General features: G+C 45.4%; 1 protein-coding gene across 1 annotated transcript in view; it reads left to right on the top strand.

The window, feature by feature from the left end:
- The first annotated feature begins 4,194 nt into the window (after window positions 1-4,194).
- LOC141161753 (sodium channel protein type 2 subunit alpha-like) overlaps window positions 4,195-24,560 on the top strand; it is a 231,400-nt gene continuing 211,034 nt past the window's right edge. Inside the window, exon 1 of the mRNA XM_073647026.1 lies at window positions 4,195-4,386. The gene's annotated coding sequence lies outside the window, so the exon portion shown is untranslated. The remainder of the gene's footprint in view (window positions 4,387-24,560) is intronic.

Here is a 24,560-nt window from a genome sequence, read left to right as displayed (position 1 = left end):
TGGCTTCACTATGGGAAAACTGTCCCACAAAATGAATGTGCATCTACATTCATTTCATCCACATTATTCTATAATTCTCCTACAATTTGTATTAATGACTTGCAAAAAATATAGCGCAGTGAAGAGCAATCATGTATGAAAATGAATATTAGTTTTTTCCTTTATGATATTGTGTCTGCTATGTGCATGGCTCAGGATATTTGTGGCACCCATTGGATAATCTTATGTAATGGTCTATTCTTCACATGGGAGAGATTTGTATTCAATTTCTAGTTAGTGTGAACTGTAGATGTTCAATACATATCAATGTAGAGCTGCAGTTTAAAGCATGGTGGGTGGACATTGGAAGCAGGAAGTTGATTATTTTATACACTGTGATTTTAACCTAACCTTTTTATTCTGAGGGATTTATCATCAGATTGAACCAATTCCATGGACCCCAATAAAGATTTATGGGGAGACAAGGATGGAACTCCGTGTATCTGACACATTTACGGCATATTGAAAGTCAAAAATGTCAGATTAGCGCAAATAATAACTTTTCCATCTCTTCAAACTCCATATATTTTTCCATCTCTAATAATAAAAAGGATATAATAATTGAACAGGTTGGATTCTTATTGTTTGGTCCTATCATTGCCCATAAAATAAGAAGCGCCACTGGCGTCTGGCAGCCGCTGACCCATTATTCATCTGTTTTTTGGCACTGGCTATATTATGTTAATACGGGTGTAAAAAACATAGATATTACAGATGAGTACACATTTTTGTCAGCTTGGCTGAAGTTGTTTCCAAAAATTTGATTAGCTGCGAATCGTGTGTAATTCAATTGCCCTGAAAAGATGTGTGTAACACGCTGAGGTCTACTAGGACTGTATCCAACCCCTTTCAAACTCTTTAATGCAAACACAGCCTTAAGCCAGTTTCACATGTCCATATATTTCTGGTGCTGGAAATAACGGAACCGGAGATTTGTGTCCGTGTGTGTCACACGTGTGCCGCCCGTGTGCCGCATTAGGATCACACGGACCGGCGCCTGGCAATCAGCACTACAGTTAGCGCTGTTCCCAATGCTGCCCTCACCATGGTTCCTGCCGGCGCTCCCTCAGTGTCCCTGTGTAAAAGTAAGATTAAAATAATAAAATCCTTATACTCATCTAAGTCCTAAGTGTCCCCCACTGTAATCCTTTGACCGCTGACGCCGGGGAGCTGGGGAGAATGAGCTGCTTCAGCAAGCGGCTCCGGAGCTGAGCTCAATGAGTGACAGGACACCCCTCCTGAGCTCTGCTCCGGAGCGGCTCCTTCTCCCCGGCGTCAGCGGTCAGAGGATTACAGCAGGGGACACTTAGGACAGGTGAGTATATGGATTTTTCATTTTAATCTTATTTTTACACAGGGAAACTGCGGGAGAAGACACTACTATTCTCATCATTGTCCCTGCTGGTGCTGATCACAGCGCCGGCAGGGAACCATGATGAGGGCAGCGTTCAGCACCCGGCTAACTGTACACTGATTCCCAGGTGCCGGTAAGTGTCACACTGATGACACACGGATGTCATCCATGTGTGTTCAGTGTGAGACATTTTGCGGACCGTCCATCTGCAAAAGCACGGCCATGTCAGTGTATGGAGCACAAGGACACACCGTCCGTGGAAACACACTGGCATGTGCACAGGCCCATAGATTTGACTAGGTCTGCGTGTGTCAGTGTCTCCAGTACGTGTGAAAACTGTCACCACACGTACTAGAGACACGGATGTATGAAAGAGCCCTAAAGCTATGTTCCCATGATGAGCTTTTATCTAGTTTTTGACGCTGTGTGTTTTCCCTCCATCAAAAACACAGCGTCTTACAGTTCTAGCAAAGTGAATGGGATTCATAGAAATCTCCTGCCCACTGTGCTTCTTATTTACGCTATGTAAACTGACCTGCGGTGCGTTTTTCAAATCCGCAATATATCAAGTTTTCTGTGCAGATTTTCCACATAGACTTGTAAAAACACACATACATTTTTAGTGCATTCCCGCAGCGGAAACGCATCAAAGAGGCATGTAATCTGCACCTAAGTATGTCAATAAGGTTCGGTGAAATCAAAATACCAGAAAGATTCAAAAACAAGGCAGCTTTATTTAAAAAATTACGCACCAAACAGAGGCAAAAACCACAGCCTCAAAAACGCGATAAAAACGCACATAAAAACGCGATGAAAAAAGTCAAGTAACCTAATTTAAATAATAGGTGCAGAAATAGTGCAGAAATTTTGTAACATCAAAAGCTCATCGTGGGAACGTGGCCTCTGTAATCTCACAGTGACCTCCAGATGACCTTCACGTTATGGGTAAACGGATGTTATTCGTTCTTCATTGTTGTGCTGTCATACGCTATCTGTACAATTTCTTCAGTGTTTTATAGCTTTCTCTCCTTCTCTCTTATTTGTGACGCCCTCTCACTACCCAAACTTTCCACAATATGGCTGCTGCATTCCCTGCCTCTGCTTTTATACTGGCTATGATAATCCCTCCTGATTGGCTGTGCTATATATGAGTTGTGATAGCTGTAAGGCATTATGGGCAAGCCCGCCCGGCTGCATATAAGGTCATATGAGCCCTTTTTGGCTGATCTAATTTGCAATGTGTAAGATGACAGCATCCATTTTTTTGGCCTGATGAAGATAGCTATTCAGCGTCGAAACGCGTAGCCTGCATGTCTTACCAATAAAAGGACCTTACAGGGGTTTCCCCACGAATAAAAGTTGATTTTAATCAATAGATCTTGGAATAATAATAACTTCCATTTAAATAAAATGTCCCTGTGCTGAGATAATCTTATAAATGTGCCCCTGTGTAATTTCTATGTCTGACCGTGTATGGAACATGGTCTGATCATACCACTTCTCCTGGGCAGGTGAGGAAGCAAAAGAGTATACAGACATTACAGCACGGGATCACAGCTGATTGATTCTTTGAAGTAAAACATTGTTTAAAAACAGGCAATGAAATGTTTTACCTGGAAAAAGAATCAGCTGTGATCCCGTGCTGTAATGTCTGTATACTCTTTTGCTTCCTCCCCTGCCCAGGAGATGTGGTATGATCAGACCATGTTCCCGCATGGTCAGACACGACCATTACACAGTACACAGCAGGGGCACATTTATAAGATTATCTCAGCACAGGAACATTTTATTTAAACACATCCAATTGTGGAAAATTTTTTTTTTTCCAAGATCTATTGATTAAAATCAACTTTCGTTCGTGGGAAAACCCCTTTAACTACATTCTCTATTCTTTGGACAATCATTATCAGCAGCGCCAGTGTCCTGCTTTTTCTTCTCATTGTTGGGCAACCATTTTTTTGGCCTGATGAAGATACCTATTCGGCATCGAAACGCGTAGTCAGAATGCCTTACCAATAAAAGAACCTAAACTATATCCTCTATTCTTTAGATGGTCATTTTGAACAGCCTCCATATCCTGCATTTTCTTCTATACTATTGGGGATCCATTTTTTTGGCCTGATGAAGATACCTATTCGGCATAGAAACGCGTAGTCAGAATGCCTTACCAATAAAGGAACTTAACTATATCCTCTATTTTTTAGATGGCCATTATGAGCAGCCTCCATATCCTGCATTTTCTTCTATACTATTGGGCATCCATTTTTTTTTTCCTGATGAAGATACCTATTCGGCATCGAAACGCGTAGTCCTAATGCCTTACCATTAAAGGAACCTTAACTATATCCCCTATTCTTTGGACGGTCATTATCAGCAGAGCCCCTGTCTTCTATATTATTGGCCATCCATTTTTGGCAATTTGGGCAAATCGAATCGCAAATTTTCCGGATCGCCGGGTAGATCGAATTCCTAAAAATTCTACCCAAATTTGTTTAGCTTCAAATCAATTTTGCTCATCTCTAAAAGATATATTTTATCAAAAGTAGGCATGAAAGTTACTAAGAATATAGGGAGAAAGTTTAGGGGTCTTTACAATATTTTTCTCATCTCCCAAAGAGGGGAAGGATTAAGAGTAATGTCAAGTTAGGATCAATACTCTGCACCCATTCTCACCGAGTGCCTGCACTTCTCTCATCTAAGTACCTATGTTCTGTTCTGTTTCTACTTTTACCAGTAGATGGAGCTGCCATATTGAGGTGTTTCATGTCATTTTTTTTATATATTTATTTCTTTTTCCAGTTTCATGCGTTACAGACCATAGAGAAAGCCACAGTACAGGAGATGGAGAACATTAAGAAGAGGTTTATGTTCTCTTTTGCCAGCAGAATGAAATGATTGTGGCAGCTTTGTGCATATCTGTGCCTCACAGCGGAAATCCAGCCTTGGCAGGATCACTAGGACTTTACCCTATGCTATGATATCTAATGTATCAGGTAAGATTACAGAACATTTTCTGCTTCTTCCTTGCAAACACATGATCTGCGGCTCATGACATGTCTTACCAAAAATTATTACTATTCTCATTTTTTTTTTCTTAATTGCCTTTTATTTTATAACGTCGCCTGTTATAATCTGCCCTGCGTCTCCATAGTATCTGTTGCAAGTTAAAGGGATGGATTCGGGAACGTATTTCCATCCTTGTTACTTACTGCTTAGAATAATCTTGCAATCATCATATAATTATCTCTACTTCCTTATCTTTGCCCATGAGGTAGGAGAGGGCGAACTATATCTGCTTACTGTCTCCTCTCCCCTTGCAGCTCGCTAATCACAGATCAGGATCAAATCTGTTATTGAAAGCCAGCGCTTATTAGATACTGCTGCTATTTTCCTGAAGAGAAAATAAAAAAAAAGCAAAAAACATATCCTTTAGGCCTCAGATCAGAGAGGCCTTTCATATGGCATCCTCTTTCTTTTATATTCTATAGACTTGAACATCTCCGTAGAGTTGACACGAACCTTAAAATAAGTTTAAAAAAAATATAAGAAGTCATTTAAAAACAATCTGACATCTGTCGCTTCATTTTTATTTTTCTTATAAAAAATAAAACACAATTATTTAAATAGTTAACGTGATGTATATTTATATTATTATTATTGTTTTTGATTTTATTATTATTTTTGTTATTATTGTTTTTATTCTTCTTATTTTTGCTGGGCGTTGTTCTTTTATATTCTGGACAATTCCAGTTCTTTGTTTCCCGTGATCCTTCCAAAAAGGTTAATTGTATATAAATCATGCAAAATCATGGTAATGTATGCAGATTGAGGGTCGCCCTTTAAATAAGATAAAGCTTTAGTGATTAAATGTAACCTTCTCACGAGGGGAAGTCGGTCTGTTTTTTTTTTTTTATGTTTTTTTTTTCTCTCTGAGTGTGGGTGTGGCAGGTCTAACCTTCCTCTTAAGTCTAAATTGCCAATCTGTACAGAACTACATGAAATGACACTGTATTATTCTAGATAGTAAGTGTTGCCAACGTTTGTTTCTTATCCCAGTTTTGTTTTTTTATTTGATTCCATATCAGATTTTACCTACAATATTATTTTTCTCTGCAGCCGTTCATCTCAACACATTATTTTGCGGAATGTAACAGGTTAAAAGCTGCGACTTGTAAAACAAATGAGACTTTTCAAATTATTTCTATTTTTGGTGCCATTTTTGCTCTTTCAATCGAAAATATAAATTAATGTAATATTTTACATTACTGCTCTATAATAACTACATTACATATATCATATAAAAAAAAACTTTACACAACTCTTTTCTGAATTTACCTGTTGAAAAATTTTTAAATTGTCTAGTTTTTCCTTATTTTTTTTTTTTTTTACACAGTTAAATAAAGTTTTGACTTTTTTTCCAACTTTGCTAGGGCTCATCAGACGTCCGTTTTTTTGCATTTGGTGCATTTTTTACAGATAGCACCACTCATACCCGTAATAGTGAATGGGGTCATTCACATGTCTGTAATCTGAGTGGTCAGCACAAAATCAAAGACACCTGTCCAATATTGGTCCAAGTGTATGGGTCCGTGAAAAAAATCGGACAGCACTCAGATGATTTCCACAGACTGTAAGAAAAAGACAGAAACTTTTTTTGTCTTTTTTTAAGTACAAAAATAACTGATGAAACTCGGACCAAACTCTGATAAAACTCCGATGAAACTCGGTCAATTTTCCTAACACGTGAAAAACCAGCCCTAAGTCTTAACATTTTAATTTATTTTGACATTTAAAAAATATATATTTTTGTAGGTTGCATAAAGTAGGGTCTCTTGTATGGCATGCTTTGTTTTATTTTTAGGCATCCTTTGGATTTTTCATGACATTTTGGAATGAATAAAAAAAGCTTTTTTCCCCCAAAGAAGGAGTTTTGCTTGGTATGTCTACAGTTTTGAATTCTGGAGCCAAATTTGAAAACTTGGAAAGTTCTTTACAATGAACAGACATAACTTTCCCCTAAACAGACTTGCTCTTTCCTTTCTTTAAAGGGAACCTTCTCTTTTTTTAAGCTACCCAGACCACGGGCAGCATGAATCAGAGCAGAGCCTGCCTGCAGGGTTTCAGCCAGATATGTTTTTCTCTGAAATGCTCCGACGTTTCAGAGAAAACGTAGGTTGAAGAACCTGCCTTGGACCATAGAGAGAAGTGATGAGTCTGATCTGGTCCTCGACCGGCTTCTCCCAACACCCAACTCCAGTTGATTGAAGGTCTTTCCCATGTGTGTACACAGGGAGATATCTGTCAATTACTTGCACGGGGCGGAGACTACATCTGACTCATCACGTTTCTCCTTATGGTCCAGGGCAGGTTTCTGGATCTAGTTTGGAATAAGAATGGGGCTTCACGAAGACTTTTTGTACAGAGTTAACTTCAGAATCAATTATTGAAAAATGTGCGTTTCCTTACTCCTGCATTGCAACTTTTAGTTTGCGTTTCGCCAACTTATCTGCAGCAAAGTTCACATCTGTGTAGCGTGCAGATTTTGTTGCCGATTTCTTTCCGCTTTCACCCTTTCCATTGCAAAGGGTGAAATTTTCTATGAATTACGCACAATTTTTCTGTCTAAATTTTAAGCAACATGTAGATAAAATTTGTTGAAATCTTGATTTAGGTATTACACTGCGAAGAAAATCTGAAAAGGTATGCTTAATTGTATGTTCACGCGTTTTTTGCTGTGTATTTTCTATGCGGAACTAAAATACAGTATAAGATAAGCAGATGGGATTTTAACAAATCTCAGCTACACGTTGCCAAAAATTTTTTGTGAGGAAATTGACATGCGGTATGTATCTAATGGGGGCGTTCCTCATTCATGTATCATAGTATCATAGAGTCATAGTTTTAAGGTCAAAGGTAAACTTAAAGGGGTTTTCACACTCTTTTGCTTCCTCCCTGCCCAGGAGATGGGGTATGATCAGACCATGTTCCTGTACGGTCAGACACAGCCATTACACAGTACACAGCAGGGACGCATTTATAAGATTATCTCAGCACAAGAACATTTTATTTAAACACATCCAATTTGGGAAATTATTATTATTCCAAGATCTATTGATTAAAATCAGCTTTTGTTCGTGGAACAAAACCTTTTAAGTCCATCAAGTTCAACCTATAGCCTAACATGTTGATCCAGAGGAAGGCAAAAACCCCATGGAGCAGACTTTAAGAACTCAATATTAGGGGAAAAATTCCTTCCCGACTCCATACAACTAGTTCCCTGGATCAACATCACATCACAGAATCTAGTGCCCATAACCTGCGATATTATATTAATTAAGAAAGTCATCCAGACCCTTCTTGAATTTTAGTAGTGAACCAACCATTACAACATCATGTGGCAGAGAGTTTCATAATCTGCCATAAACTGCGTCTGTGAGTATGATTAAACCTTCTAGACGTGAAGGATGCCCCCTTGTCCCGGTCGCAGGCGTTATCCACTTTCAAATATTTGTTTTAAAAAAGAATATTATTTTAAAAGAGTATTTTCATTTTATCATATGGTATATAGCTAGTAAATACCCGGGAAAAGGGATGATAAAAGTGTGCACCCGGGAGTAAACAGTAAGTGCCACTGTAGTAAATAATGAGTGTCACCATTCTCCTAAAGTATGTGCCACAGTGTCCCATGATGTAAAGATTAAGTGCTACTGAACCTCATGAAGTGTATAGTAATTGCCACTGTGCCCCCAAAAGTAAATAATAAGTCACTGTGCCCCCTGAAGTAAATAGGTTGTACCCCTTTCCCCCCTGATATTACTAACCTCTCCCAGTTCCCACACCGCTATGTCGGTTGAGCTTCCTCTGGCCAGACATGAGTACCGTGGAACAATGCAGGTGACGGATGTGCCGAATGGTTCGCCAAGGGTTGTGTCGCACCTACTTATCAATAGTACGACCAGAAAGATCTGAGTTAGGAGATCTTTTCCCTGATTACTTGAACTGTGTTTTAGCAACGAGTTTCGAAACACTAGGGAGAACTGACTTTATCCCACCCATTGATGTTATGACCGTGAGAACCTTCAAATTAATGGAGCCGTGTTTTGTAGTCGGTGGATGGAGCACTATGCTATGGAGAAAAATAAGCTCCTTTGCTTTTTTACTTTTAGGTATGGGTTGGGTCTTGGCAAACAGACTCTATCTGACCAGGGAAAGATAACAAATCCTAGTGACAAGCCAACGCTTCTAATGGTTGGGAACCCCCTTCATTATACAGAACTTTGCTGCTTTGAAACATCTTGGGAATTTTTTTAACGATGCCATCTTCTCAAGGAGGTTCTCCAGCTGGTGGGGTGTTTGATATTTGGCCACAAAGTATTCTTTCAGCACTGATATCTGACTAATGGCATTTGTACATTCTCAAACCAAGTCTACATCTTTGGACAAATGTTGGAAATGGAGAAATGGTGTTCCAAAAGCAAAGATTGAACTAGATCCCACTACCCCCTTTTGGGTCAACTGCCCTCCCTTTTGTTTGATAGCAGTGAAATTTCTTTGGAGAGAGGAGTCTTGCACAAGTTCACACCACAAAGGAGCAAAGGTAATAGGAATAACCAGGGTTGGGCTCCATATCTCCAATGGGTCCATACACGCCATTGTCTTTGCTGCTTTGGTCCTATGCACACAATTAGGGCAAATAAAATATAATGTATGTTAGGAAGTTTCAGAAATCTCTGTTACTTTATGTATTAAGATTACTAAGAAGTCCTTAAGTGACCCTGACTCTTTTCCGATGTAGATTATGTGTAAGCATCTTCTCTAGGGCTTCTCTAATAGCTCATATTTCATTCATTGGGGCTGCCATAATTTTGATAATTCAACTGATTGGTCAGCGCTTATGATATATTCCAATCCAGTAAGTCATTATCCATTAGAAAGATGAAGAAGAGCCGGGTGAGTGTGTATCAATCAACGGCTTCATTTATAATTTTGGTATTTTATGCAGAAGAATATTATAAAACTGTTTTCTGTTGTTCATTGTCTTTTACATCTTCTACCTATAAAACAACAAAGGTTGTTTTTTTTTACTTCTCTAAATGTTAACTTTTTTTGCTCATTGTTCTTGTTTTTTTATGCTTTTACTGTTTGATTATTGTGCAATTGTATTTTTTCCCTACAACAATTTTAATTATTTTTGTAATTGAATCTCCAGCCATTGTGATTGATAAAATAGTCCTGATATAAGGAGGGAACCGTGGTGGCTACAATATTGACTAATATGCTTTGACGCAATCATTGTGACAGCCTGTCATAGTGTCTTACTCGCAATGTCACAGTGATCACATGATTAAAGTCTGCACTAATGCCCGGGTGAAGTCTTCTCATCAGACGTGCTGTGAAAACTCGAGCAGAGACTGCCAACGTATTTAGGACTGCGGGGGCATATGGCCGAATTTACCCAACTGATGTCATAGTAATGGTGTGGACACGTGTCTACTTTTTCTAATCCTGTATCGTGAATTTATCGAAATATCTATGGGCTATACCAGATTAAATTTTTTTTGTTATTTATTTTATGGGACCAATATTTTCTACAATCCCATACAATTTTCCAGCGCTCCAGGGCTATTAGTCCAGGGTCTTCAGTCTGGTGTTCCATTTGAACACATTTAAAGGGTACTTATTTATCACTTTGAAAAATGCTATTTACCTGCAGAATATAGGGTCAGTCTGCAGGTAAATCCACTCCTGATGAAGCTTTTATAGGGGAAACGCATTGAGTGAAAAGTGTACTTATTTCAGATAAGTTATATGAACCTCCTTATATGCGGTTTATATGTGTCATACATTGAATCCACATGGGGTTATCAGTCGCTTTTGGTATACATATCTATATGTATAGGATAGTCCCGAATATTTAGAGCTTACTAGGATGTGTTAGGACCAGCCATCGCTGAGAAGGAGGCGCCACTTACCTATTATAGGGTGCCAATCTCCGCTGATGGCCGTGATCAGAATTACAGTCCAATAGTGGTTCTAGGGTTTGATAGAGCCACTGTAGCACTATTTTTGACATCATACCCCAATTTTTCCCATTATTGTTTTTCTTTTGCAAAGATATTTCATTGGCAACATTAATTTTACACGAGGTATTATCTAGTATCTTTATCTCCTTTTCTGAAATGATAGAGCCCTTTTTATGTTAATTGTGTGTGCGTTTTGTGATAGATTGTCCTTACTACCTTAAATGTTTTTTTGTGAATATCTAATAAAATATTGTTTTTAAAGGGAACCTGTCATGTCCTATCTACTATCTACACTGCCCCCATTGCTTTGTTAGTGATGTAACGTGCATCACTAACAAGCTTTTTTCATTAAAATTGGTGGTATTATAATGAATCTATAACATTTTAAATACTTATATCCTACCTACTCGTTTTCAATCATAGGGGTGTGATCCTCGTATCATTCAGGGGTGGCGCAACATTCAGTCACTGCTGGCACCACCCACGTATTTGAAATTTGCTCATGGCGAGCGCTTACATTTGTGGGGCGCATGCGCCGTTTTACATGTCCAGCTGTAGGTCCCAGCGCATGCGCAGTGAGGCTGTGTAGTTCGCAGCTACACTGCACATGTGCTATGACCCGCTGCTCCCCACGTGTGTAAACTATACAGCCTCACTGTGCACATGCGGGGAGCAGCGGGTAATAGCGCATGCGCAGTGAATATAAGTTGATGTGCATGCAGCACGTAAGCGCATGTTCACACTGGCCACTGAACAGACAAAACCCAAGATAAAAACATAATAAGCAAATACCCTGCAGTAAATAAATAAATAGCAATAGTGCATGAAAATAATATAAGGTGCTTATGCTTAGTTAACATAATTTTGATCAAAAAAATGTGAAAGCCATCCCACCACTTCAAAGTGACCCTATTTGGGACGGTCCTAACCTCTAGTAATAAAACTTTACCATTTGTCAAGTGATGTACATGTGGATAAGAGCTGAAAGGGACTGAGACCCCTTATCAATATATATGTCATTTGACAAATGGTAACGTTTTAATACTAGAGGTTAGGACCGTCCCGAATAAGTTTTTGATATTGTTTTTCCATATGGATTAATAGAGCAGCCAAGAAAAAAAAACAACCATGTGCTGTGCATCATCCTTTCTAGGTCATACAATCAGGACGCAGGGGTCCAGATATGCTGACCACCCAACCCGTTTAGTAGAGCAGGCATGTATTAGAAATGTATGAATATCTCCAATGCATTGATATTTCATCATTCCCTGGTAATATGAAGTATGTTTTTTTGATCCTAATGGAAAGGGCAGGGAATAGCTTATGTAATATGTGGACAGACTACTATCTGTGAGAGTGGCTGCAAAATTGCTTACTTGTTAGAACTTATTTTTTTCAGCATTACCACATTTCCACAGGAAAAAAAAATGCTTAGCAGCTTCGCTAATGTTCAGAACACAGCTGCACACATTGCTGTCCTCAGGGAGTTACTTGGGTTAAGAGACCGTCTGAGAAATATCAGACGAGCTCGTCTCTGAACTGGTGTCTGTCACTGCTGTGCAATTTTATCCTAATGCACCTAACTACTCCTAGGCCCAGTGGTGTGTGTTATTATACACAAATGTATATATACTGTATATATGTATTTATCGTTGCATGTGTATGTATGCTAAGGCTTTGTAGATTACTGTGGGAATCCACATAAGGGGTTAGATAATTACTTGCTACTAACATTCGGCATATACCGCAGGTTTGTGGTGCATGAGGATATTTATACCATATCTATATATAGCAATAGATATTCTGCGTTTCTGTATTTTCAATTGAATTATTGTAATTAAAAGTTATTGCTTATCTTAGATAAGCCTCCTAGATAAATCTCTCTATTAGATCGGTAAATACAGTATAAATGCATGTTTTTTTTGTTGGGAAATGGGTTGAACTTAATTAGTTGCAGGCAGCGTAGGCATGTGTCTAGGGCACCACCGTGAGAAGAGACTCAAAGAAAAAATACAGAATAATGCTCTGTCTCTGTAGGATAATTTTCTGTTCTCTTTGGAGAGGAAAAAACATAATGTTACTAATCAGATGAGCGAACCTGAACTGTAAAGACGTTTGTGGTTTGTACCTGGAAGTCCATTTTACAGTTGGGAGTTGGGGGAGGAGAGAGAGATTTTCCAGCTCTAATGTTCATGTCCCCATTGATTTCTATAGGGTTCAGGCTCAGGGTCAAGTTCGGGTACAGTTCTGGTACCCAAACCGAACTTTGGACTAAACTTTGGTCGAACCTGAACTTCCATGGATCCGCTCATCCCTAACTGTAACTACTCACAAGTACTTTCCTGAATAAACTGATTCTAGTAGAAATTGCTCAACATTTGGAAGCCAGCATTATTTTTTTTAATATCACTGGGTGCCTTTTGCCGCACATTTTTACAACCATGCTGCTATCTAGCTCTCAACCAGAGCCATAAATGTACGGTGCGAGACAAAATCTATGCCAACACTGTTGACAATGATTGTCAGCTGTTTATTACAGATGCAAGAGCTGAGATTGGAAAAAAAACTCTGATCCCAACCGGTTAATCCCTCAGATGCCGCTTTAAATTGTGACTGCGGCAACTAAGCAGTTAGATACAGATCTCCATCTTTCATTTAGTCGTGATCCTGGGGTGATGATGGGTTTGTATAGTATCTGTATACCTCGTAAATGCCACCTAGCACAACTTCTTTGCATGCGTATCAGGTCCTAACAAGCAAATCCGAGCTTAATCAGTTTTATACCCTATAAGGCCTCATTCACACGTTTGGTATCTGTTTTTTTCATGGAAAATAGTGATGAGCAAGCACTAAAATGCTCGGGTGCTCGTTGCTCGGGTCGAGCAAATTGGAATACTCGGGTGCTCGACCCGAGCAACGAGCCCAATGTAAGTCTATGGGAAATTCGAGCATTTTTCAGGCGGCTTCCCCCAGCGGTCAGCAGAGGGCCTAAAAATTGCCCAAATCGATGGGAACAGTGCTCAAATGACATGGGAACAGCATGGGGAAGACCCCTGGAAGCATTTCTGACTCCCAGATCACTGCTGTCAGCAACGTGGTCAGAGTATTACGCCACTTTTACGGACTCACAATAAAACATACAAAAACGAAACCAAAATGGATTTTAATGGGAAATATGTTAAGGAACATCCTTTCCAGGGTAATGACTTGTATATAAGGCAAAATAAATAACCCAAAAAAATACTCCTCCACACCTTGGGCTATGTTCACACGTAGCGTTTTTGATGCGTTTTTGCACTTTTGAATTGCTTTCAACCAAGACAAATGCATTCACCAGGAAATGTCATTTTAACATTTTACAACCTTTTCTGGTCATGTGTTGTGTGACACATCATCAGACACATGCATACAGTGCTGAAAAGACATGGGAACAGCATGGGGAAGACCTCTGGAAGCATCTCTAACTCCCAGGTCACTGCCTAAAAGTGTGCCCATCATAAGTGATCCCGCCATGCACCTGTCGTTGCAGACTTGCAACAATCACCGTCAATGTCCTTGTCCCACTGCAGCATTCAGTTGTCCCTACCCCATTCCTTGGAATGCAAGTGCAAGTATTCAGGCAGCCACCCACCCACCCACAGGCTGCAATACTATACTGCCAAATTTTTGACAGTTGCTTGCACTTGAAATGTGGCCTCTTAAGCTCGTGGAGGCGGAAGATTTTTACAGCCTCATGCCGGCGGCGGCCGGGTGTCCATATATTTCCCGGTATCGCCTCCGCCTTCCACAAGCAGGGGTCCCACAACATTACCCATGCCCTCCCCAGTGCACTTACTGGGAAGGACCGCCTAACCACAAACACGTGAACAGGTGAATGTGGCCAGGGACGGTACGGAGCCAGTCCACAACTTTTTTGCTAAGAGTTGTATTTAGCTCGGTGAAAGGTTTGGCATAAAGGGAAACCGTATGTACCCTGCGTGTCATTTCTCCCAGGAAGTCCTGTAATTGAGCTTGTTGCAGAAGCAATGGCAGCCCCTCCAACATCAACTCGCACTTGTCACACACACACACACATCTTTCTTTGCGCATTTAATTTCTTGAATACAGAGTTGGACAATGGCCTGATCTGTAATGCATTTTGAGAAGTAACATGCATAAGCATAGCTGATCTGACGCGCCCCTGGGCCTGTGTCGCGCTGCGTTGCGCACGCGGGAGCTTACCCGGAGCCGGATCTGTTGAGGGTTGTAGTCTCGTGGCGGTGATCCGGTCCGTGCCCAGGGAGTCAGACTAAGTGGCGCTGTATTAGCGGTAGATGTTGGACGACTACGCCACCCGTTGAGTGCAGCCAGGGAGCTGCTGCTGCAGGGCAGACCGCTGAGGCCGGTGGTAGGATTGTGCAGCGTGATAGTATAACCCCCAACGGGAGCGGTATGGCCTCAGGGCAGCCGACGTGGATGATGGGGGTAGCAGGAACCACTCGGAGACGGTACTGTGTAGTTCAGGGTCTTTACTGGTGACAAAGATAGACCCTCCCGGAGTACTGGCTAGCGATTGGGGCCTGGTCAGTCCTTGAGCAGATGGGATCTCCCCTGGCCAGGCGGAGTTGTAGGCCTCCCAAACTAACGATACTCTTCTGGCTACCTTGCTAGAGGCGGGTATAAGTAGCCCACGTCCCTGAGTGTACCGTGTGGTGCTCACCCGTATGGCCGGTGACTCGGGGCCTTCGGGTTTCTGGGCCAGAGGACCTGCAATCCCCTGCCGGTCGGTTTCTGCTGCTGGATAGGAGTTAGTCCCCACAGCCTCGGACTCCGGGTCCGGTGATAACTTCTCAGTCAGGGCGAGCTCTGCAGCTGCCAGCCCCTGACTCCTTGTAACACTGCTCCCACAGAGCTCCTGTTGTTTCTTCCTATATTTGCTTCTTTTCTCTGCTTCTTCTCTACTCACTCACCCTGCCTCAGCCCTAGGTTTATATAGGGGAAGTTCTTACCCTCCCAGGACTGGGCAGGAGGTGTGGCATGCATAGGATCCCTGACCAAGAGACCTCCCACCTGCTCTCAGACATAACATTGCTGTTACTGTGGAAAACCAGACCCCTGGGGTGCCACATTCCCCCCTAGTGAAATTTAGTACTCCGGGACTAAACATATTTTAGAAAAACATAACAAGATATAACAATAACAATAAAGAAACACATAAAGGTGGTCAAGGCATGTCCGTAACCGGGTGCAGTCTTTGAAGAAAGCAAGGTGTCCATTTCACCAAAACAGGGAGACGTAACCAGGTAGGGGTCTGTCCTGCCCCGAGTCCTTAACAGTCTTTAGTCCATCCTTGGTTACGCTCCAACTATGTACAAAGGATTCCCGGTAAATCCACCAAGGACTCCTAAAAATAACTAGAAACACATAATTAAACACAAGCAACAATAAACAGGTAACCACAAATAAAACAATTTATACACTTCAAATCCTCCAACGTGCGGGTAACTGGCCCCTAGTGGCCCTAGTGGACCTACGGAGCTGACTGTCTGGCCCTGAACTACAGGGTGTAGGAGCTGTTAAGGGTAAACTGGGCAGCGGTCTACGGGCCCTTTGGCTCACTAGGGATATGGCAGGCTCACTGCAAGCAGAGGGTTGATCCTCCTGGTCTGCTGGTGTGGGGTCTTCTGCCTCCTGGACCGGCTGTTCTTCCAGCTCTACCTGTTGCTCCGTAGGTGCTTGGGATGCTGGTTGGAGGAAGGTGAGTACGGGTACCACAACTGCACCATTGACTTGAGTCCAAGACCGAGGGAAGTCTCCGAGCACAGTATTAACCATGTCTTCCCTTTCCTCTACGGGTCGAGGGTCTTCTTGTTCCTCTTCAGGGTTCCGTAGCTGTTCGGGACACTTCTTCAGGTGATCCCGGGATACAATGGTTGTGGTTTCCCCTCCGTCTTTACTGATGGTACAGACCTTTGGGTTGTCGTGGCTTGAGGGCAGTACGGTGTACGGGTCCTTCTCCCACTGGTCGTCCAACTTGTGGAGCCGTCTTTTTCTCTTCAAGACCTGCTCTCCGGGTACCAGGGGAACAGCGGGAGCATACTGGTTGTAAGTTTTCTCTTGTCTTTCCCTAGCCTGACAGAGACTTCGCTCCACGCTCTCCTGTACTCTCCGGTACTGCTGCTGCCTCTCTGTGTCCCAGTCTGCTTCTGGTGAAGTGTCCTCAGGTGTCAGGACTCCCATTTCCAGGTCAACAGGTAACTTACCAGGTCTCGCCCTCATTAGGTAAGCCGGGGTACAGTTGGTGGAACCTACCGGGATGTGGTTGTATAGGTCCACCAGATCGGGCAGCTTCTCAGGCCACAGACTGCGTTCTTCCAGGGGCAACGTTTTCAGAAGATCCATTACCACCTGGTTCATTTTCTCACAAAGTCCATTAGTTTGCGGATGATAGGGTGTCGTCCTTATCTTCCGGCAGCCATACAGAGTTCAGAATTCTTGGAAGACCTCCGCTTCAAAGGCAGGTCCCTGGTCTGTCAACACTTGGTCCGGGTACCCGTGTGGACGGCAGAAATGCTGCTGGAAGGCTCTCGCTGCTGTTCGAGCTGTTAAGTCCTTGACGGGGACGACAACCAAGAACCGGGAGTAGTGATCCACGATGGTTAGGGCGTAGACGTAGCCACTTCTGCTTGGGGTCAGTTTTACATGATCCAAGGCTACCAGTTCCAACGGCTGCCGGGTGACGATGGACTGCAGGGGAGTCTTCTGGCTGGCACGGTCCTTCCTTCTTAGGTTGCACGGGCCACAGTCTCTGCACCACCTCTCGATGGTTCCCCTCATGCCTACCCAGTGGAACCGCTCGCGCAGCAGGAACTCCAGCTTCTTCCATCCGAAGTGTCCAGCCCCGTCGTGGTATGCCTCCATCACCATGGCTGCGTCTCTTCGTGGCACCACTACTTGCCAGATTAGTTCATGCGTCCGGGAGTTAACCATTCTGCGGCACAACTTCCCCTTATAAAGGAACAGTCGACTCTTCTCAGCCCACAGTTGCTTGGCTTCCTCCGGAGCGTCTGGGTCAAGGCGAGCCTCTGGCCGAGTCAGCATCTCCTTCACCAGTCGGACGGCAGGGTCACTGTCTTGCGTTTCCTCCCAGTTGTAGTGAGGCAAGGGGTTAAACGTAGCGGCTTGCTTACTCCTTACCCGGTGGGAATACTGGATAGTCCCATGCCGGTGGAACGCAGGGAGTTCGACTTCTTCCAGTCCCTCTGGATCTTCTCCTACGTCCGGTAGGTTTGGCATCCTGGACAGGGCGTCCGCGTTGGTATTGGAGCGTCCTGCCCGGTATTTGATTGTGAACTCGTAGTTGGACAGATGGGCCATCCATCTCTGCTCTAGGGCACCGAGTCTTGCTGTGTCCAGGTGTGTCAACGGGTTGTTATCCGTGTACACGACGAACCGGGAAGAAGCGAGGTAGTGTTTAAAGCGTTCGGTGACTGCCCACACCACTGCCAGGAACTCTAGCTTAAATGAGCTGTAATTCTCAGGGTTTCTCTCGGTGGGTCGCAGTTTTCGGCTGGCGTAAGCGATTACTCGTTCTTTCCCCTGCTGGATCTGGGACAGCACGGCTCCTAGCCCGATGTTACTTGCGTCGGTGTAGAGGATAAAGGGCTGGCTGTAATCCGGGTACGCCAGGATTTCATCCCCCGTGAGGGCCATCTTCAGCTGGCGGAAGGACTCCTCTTCCAACTTCTCCCATCTGAAGGGCGGCTTCTGGTTCTTGGCCTTCCGGGACTGGCCTATCAGGAGGTCCTGCATAGGAGCTGCCTTTTTGGTGAAACCGGGGATGAACCTGCGGTAGTAGCCTACCAACCCGAGGAACTGCCGCACTTCCTTTACACTGGAGGGACTTGGCCATTCCTTAATTGCGGTGATCTTATCAGGGTCGGGAGCCACTCCGTCAGCGCTCAACACGTGTCCCAGGTACTGCACCTTTGGTTTCAGGAGGTGACACTTGGAGGGTTTCACCTTTAGGCCGTAGCTTGCCAGAGCTTCGAACACTTCCGCCAGGTGTTTCAGGTGGTCCTCATAAGTCTTAGAATATACGATGACATCGTCCAGGTACAACAGGACCGTCTCGAAGTTTCTATGGCCCAGACAGCACTCCATTAATCGTTGGAAGGTTCCTGGTGCGTTGCAGAGTCCGAACGGCATGCAGGTAAACTCGCTAAGTCCTATCGGGGTGGTGAATGCGGTCTTCTCCCGGTCCGCCTCTGCTACAGGAACCTGCCAGTACCCACTAGTGAGATCCAAGGTAGAGAAGAAGTTAGCAGATCTTAAAGCAGCCAAAGACTCCTCTATCCTTGGTAAGGGGTACGCATCCTTGTGTGTGATACGGTTGATTTTCCGGTAATCTACACACATCCTCATGGTGTTGTCTTTCTTTTTGACTAAGACTAGTGGAGCTGCCCAGGGGCTACAGCTATCCCTGATCACCCCAGCCTCCTTCATGTCTCTAAGCATCCCCTTGGCGTGTTGGTAGTGTGCAGGGGGTACGGGTCGATACCTCTCTTTTATGGGAGGATGGTCTCCCGTGGGGATGTGGTGTTCTACCCCCTTGACTCGCCCGAAGTCTAACGGGTGTTTACTAAACACTCTCTCGTACTCTTGAACCACCCGATAGACTCCCTGTTTCTGATGTGAGGGAGTGGAGTCAGTACCCAAATGTAGTTGCTGACACCAGTCCTCCATTGTTTTCTTAGAGCCGTTACCTTCCTCCGGGTGAGATGGAGGCAAGGGTTCCACAGATTGTATAGCATTTTGGTTAATGGTATATAATTTGGCTAGCGTGGCATACCGGGGCAGGTACACTTCCCTCTTCCCGATATTGATTATGCGAACGGGCACCCTCCCATGGCGTACATTAACCACCCCCCGTGCTGTCAAGATGGTGGGCCTACTGTCTGAGTAAACTGGTTCTACCATTGCCTGGTAATCTCTACCTCTCAGACCAATAGCTGCCCGGCACCAAATCATCATTTCACTTTTTGGGGGCATGGCAATAGGAAAAGGGTCACACATTCTCACGCTACCAATCTCACCGCCGGAGAGTTCCACCTGTTGCCGTCGCATCAGTGCCCGGATCTCTTTTTGGAGCACTCGCTGCTCGCCGGAGCTGGCGTTCTTGGCAACCTGCTGTAAAAGGAAAACCACCTCTGCAAGACAATTTTCAATTACATTAGTTCCTAGAGTTATCTTTGGGTGACTCTCGTGTTTGTCAATGTCTACAATGATCAGTCCCTGTGCTGCCAGTTCAACTCTACCAATTTTAATGGTCACCTCTTTAAATCCGATCTGTGGCACGGGCTGACCATTGCTGGCGATGATACTCAAGTCGTCGTCAGGGTAGCGGGTAATATCCGAGTCATTCCAGTACTGCTTGAAGAGCACGTACGGGATGGTGGTGACCTGTGACCCGGTGTCCAGTAGGGCACTCATAGGAATGCCATCCAGTACCACAGGCAAGACTGGACGTCCTCCCACATATTGGTCGCGCCAGTTTGATGGGCCTGATGATCTTTTTCCTAGGGGTTGGCCCTCTACCCTAGGTTGTGCCAGTTTAAAGGACAGTACCTTGCCATATGTCCGGGTTGATTACAGCGGCGTCAGATGGGTCGTCCGTCCTCGTTGTATCGGTCGCTGGGTCTTCCTCTGGCCGGTGGGGTCCTCCTTGGTCGACGCCACGGGATGTCCTCCTGGATCTTCCCTGGAGTGGAAACCTGTAAAGACTGCACAGTTCGGGTTAGCGCAGCAACGCTTTTAGCTAGCTCTTGGACCTGATGGTGCAGGTCTGGAGCCGAGTCATTGTTCAAAGCCTGCGCATCAGCTCCCACAGGCCCTGCCGACAAGGGCGCCGCCTCCTGGTGGTAGGTGGTAGTGGGGCGTCTGTGGGTCACAACGCCACCTGGTGCCGGTTCTCGGAGCACCCGGATGGCTCTGTCCTTGAACTGTGCAAATCCCAGATGAGGGTCCTGTAAGGCCATTGCCCGCAACTGGGTTCGGTGGGCATTGCAATATAAACCCTCTATAAATTGTTCAGTTAACAGCCTGTCCTCGTCTCCCACGCCGTCAGGGTCGGTCTGCTTAATGGCTCTCAGGGCCTCTTGTAGGTTCAGGGCATAGTCCCTTATACTCTCATGTGCCCGCTGTTTGCACCCGTAGAATCTAAGCTTGATCTCGGCTGAGGTGCGGGTATCAAAGGTGTCCCTCAGCCGGGTTAGTATCCCTGCGACAGTCCTCCCCCCAGGTGGCCAGGACTTTACCTCCCTTTGGGCTGCCCCGGTTAATTGGGCCACCAGGATGCTTACTTTTTGCTCTTCTGTGAGGGGGTACACCTGGAAGAGGCTATCCAGTTTTTCTCTAAAGTCCTGCAGGGTATGTGACTCCCCTGAGTACTGGGGTAGCCAGGCTGCCCCCGGGATATAGGGCATGGTGAAAGGCATGACCGCAACAGCGGTGGCGCTGGCGGGGGTTGGAGCGGTGAAGCTCTCCTCCGTATCCGACATCCTTCTCCCCCCTAGTGGACCGTGGCCTACCTTGCGATGATCCTCTTCCGTAGGCCGCGGCTCCGCAGTGGATCGTCAGGGTTGAGGACCTTCCGTCGCGCTCCTGTGACGTCGGCGTCTGCTGGGCTCCTTCCAGGACCTTACGCAACGTCCGGACGTGAGGCGGGGCTTCAGTTCTCGCGCGTTTTCGGAGTCCACGCCCCTCTTCTTCCCGCGCGGCGTCCTCAAGATGGCGTCCAATGGCGGGAAAACTCCACGGATGGCGGGAAGAAGGCTGAAGATGGCGCCGGATGGCGGGAAAACTCCACCGATGGCGGGAAGAAAGCGGAAGATGGCGCCGGATGGCGGGAATCTTCACCACGGGTAAGTTTTCACAGTCTTTTTCAGGCACGCAGTACCCGGTGGTTGCGGGCACGAGATCCTGCCGACTACGCCAAAAGTTGACGCGCCCCTGGGCCTGTGTCGCGCTGCGTTGCGCACGCGGGAGCTTACCCGGAGCCGGATCTGTTGAGGGTTGTAGTCTCGTGGCGGTGATCCGGTCCGTGCCCAGGGAGTCAGACTAAGTGGCGCTGTTTTAGCGGTAGATGTTGGACGACTACGCCACCCGTTGAGTGCAGCCAGGGAGCTGCTGCTGCAGGGCAGACCGCTGAGGCCGGTGGTAGGATTGTGCAGCGTGATAGTATAACCCCCAACGGGAGCGGTATGGCCTCAGGGCAGCCGACGTGGATGATGGGGGTAGCAGGAACCACTCGGAGACGGTACTGTGTAGTTCAGGGTCTTTACTGGTGACAAAGATAGACCCTCCCGGAGTACTGGCTAGCGATTGGGGCCTGGTCAGTCCTTGAGCAGATGGGATCTCCCCTGGCCAGGCGGAGTTGTAGGCCTCCCAAACTAACGATACTCTTCTGGCTACCTTGCTAGAGGCGGGTATAAGTAGCCCACGTCCCTGAGTGTACCGTGTGGTGCTCACCCGTATGGCCGGTGACTCGGGGCCTTCGGGTTTCTGGGCCAGAGGACCTGCAATCCCCTGCCGGTCGGTTTCTGCTGCTGGATAGGAGTTAGTCCCCACAGCCTCGGACTCCGGGTCCGGTGATAACTTCTCAGTCAGGGCGAGCTCTGCAGCTGCCAGCCCCTGACTCCTTGTAACACTGCTCCCACAGAGCTCCTGTTGTTTCTTCCTATATTTGCTTCTTTTCTCTGCTTCTTCTCTACTCACTCACCCTGCCTCAGCCCTAGGTTTATATAGGGGAAGTTCTTCCCCTCCCAGGACTGGGCAGGAGGTGTGGCATGCATAGGATCCCTGACCAAGAGACCTCCCACCTGCTCTCAGACATAACATTGCTGTTACTGTGGAAAACCAGACCCCTGGGGTGCCACAGATCCACATTAAAAAAAACAGCCATAGAGTGTCTGGGAACCATCCCCCACACTTTTCTTAGCCAGGGCTGCTTTTTGGCAGGGTTGGACGGGCTCACCAGAGAACCGGAGACTCCTCCGGCGGACCCTGGTTTCTCCTTCAGAGTTCATAGTGCCGAGGTGAGGCCATGATGATGATAGAGGCCACCATCTGCTTAGTTTTCTGTTACTTGGAATGCAAGCACAAGTATGCAGTCAGCCAGCCACCCACCCACAGGCCGCAACACTAAATTGCCAGATTTCTGGGCAGCTCTTTTCACTTGAAATATGGCCTTTTAAGCTCGTGGAGGCGGAAGCTTTTCACAACCTCATGCCGGTGGTGGCCGGGTGTCCATACTCGGTCCCCAGCCGCCACTATATTTCCTGGTATTTCCTCCGCCTTCCACAAGCACGGGTCCCACAACATTACCCATGCCCTCCCCAGTGCACTTACTGGGAAGGACCACCTAACCACAAACACGTGGACAGGTGAATGTGGCCAGGGACGGTACGGAGCCAGTCCACAACTTTTTTGGCTGCGAGTTGTATTTAGCTCGGTGAAAGGACTGGCATAGAGGGAAACCGTATCTACCCTGCGTGTCATTTCTCCCAGGAAGTCCTCTAAAGCTGCTTGCACTTGAAATGTGGCCTGAACATTACTGCTGGTACTTTTCTGTGGGAATTTGCTTGCCTCCTACCAGCCTGGAATATTTCCAGCAAACTATGGTACGACGCTATGGTATTAGCACTGCCCCCAGTACCAGTAGCGAAGCCATCCCCAATTTCCTTCTCAGGAATTTTATTTGGTAGACTGAGTGGCTGCCCAAATACATTTTCTCACAAAGGAGCTGAAGATAGAGTGGCAGCAGGTGCAAGTTTCTCCAGCTTGTTAGATATTAGAGGGTGAACAGCAGCACATTGGATCAGTGGTTAGCACTGAAGCCTTGAAGCGCTGGGATCCTGGGTTCAAATCCCAGCAAGGACAACATCTGCAAGGACTTTGTATGTTCTCCCCGTATTTGCATGTGTTTCCTCCTCAGTAAAAAAGCAGCCATAGAGTGTCCAGGAACCTTCCCACACACTTTTCTTAGCCAGGACTGTTTCACAGCAGGGTTAGACGGTCCCACCAGAGAATCCTCTGGTGTGCCTTGGCTTCTACCTCAGGAGAGTTCATGATAGCTGTAACTTTGCAGCTGCTATGGGACTCTTGAGCGGGAGAGAAAGGTTAGCCCTCAGAATCAAATCCTCTAGTGGGCACAATGTTTTTCAATCTGAAACAGCTTCTCAGTGGGAGTTGTATTTCACCACAGCCATATTCTTTAGCTCAGTGAAAGGGCTGGCATAGAGGGAAACCGTATCTACCCCGGCTGTCATTTCTCCGTCACCAGGTTCCGCCCATTGTCACACACGACCATGCCTGGCTGTATGTTCAGCGGTGAGAGCCACAGATCAGGCTGCTGTGTTACAGCTTTCAACAACTCTGCAGCGCTGGGCGGTTTGTCAATTAAGCATTAAGCATGTTATCTTCAGCACAGCCTGTTGCCGCTTGGCCAAGGCAGTGCTGCAGTGCTGTCAGCTTGTGAGTGATGTGGTCATTTCGGAGATGGAGGAGGAGGTGCATGAGCTGAACAATGTGATTACATTGAGGTTAAATTGGTGACGCTGTTATTTATACTAAAGAAAGATCCTATTGTTTCGGGTTTTTTACGTTATTTTTTAAGACAAATGCATTCACCGGGAAATGTCATTTTAACATTTTGCAACCTTATCTGGCAATGTGGTGTGTGACACATCATCAGACACATCTTTTTTATTTAAGATGGAGGGACTCTGAAAGTCATAAAGCCTATTTTTACAGGGACATCAGATGGCCCTTACTTTTCTTAAAAGGCCAGCAGTCGGCCGTAGCTATTGTTAGACAGCCATCAGCCGGCTATGCTTTGTTGTTCCCATTATTAACAAGTGGGTCTCCTATACTGTTATTGCGTATCCAGTGACTGCAAGGGCTGCCAAAAATTTGGACGCAACCCAATACCACTTTGAAGAGACATAGAGGAGGGTCTCAGTAAAAAAAATTTCCCATTATAAAGGAGCGGGTCTCCTATAGTGGTAATGCCCATGTTGTGACTGCAAGGGCTGCCAAAATTTTGGAAAAACCCCACTAAGAATTTAAAGACACATAGAGCAGGGCCGCAGTAACAAGGTCCGACA

Source organism: Phyllobates terribilis, unplaced genomic scaffold (assembly GCF_046119375.1).
Source record: "Phyllobates terribilis strain yellow unplaced genomic scaffold, ASM4611937v1 Scaffold_9__5_contigs__length_417890890, whole genome shotgun sequence".
Taxonomy (NCBI): domain Eukaryota; kingdom Metazoa; phylum Chordata; class Amphibia; order Anura; family Dendrobatidae; genus Phyllobates; species Phyllobates terribilis.
This window is presented reverse-complemented; position numbering and strand designations above follow the sequence as displayed.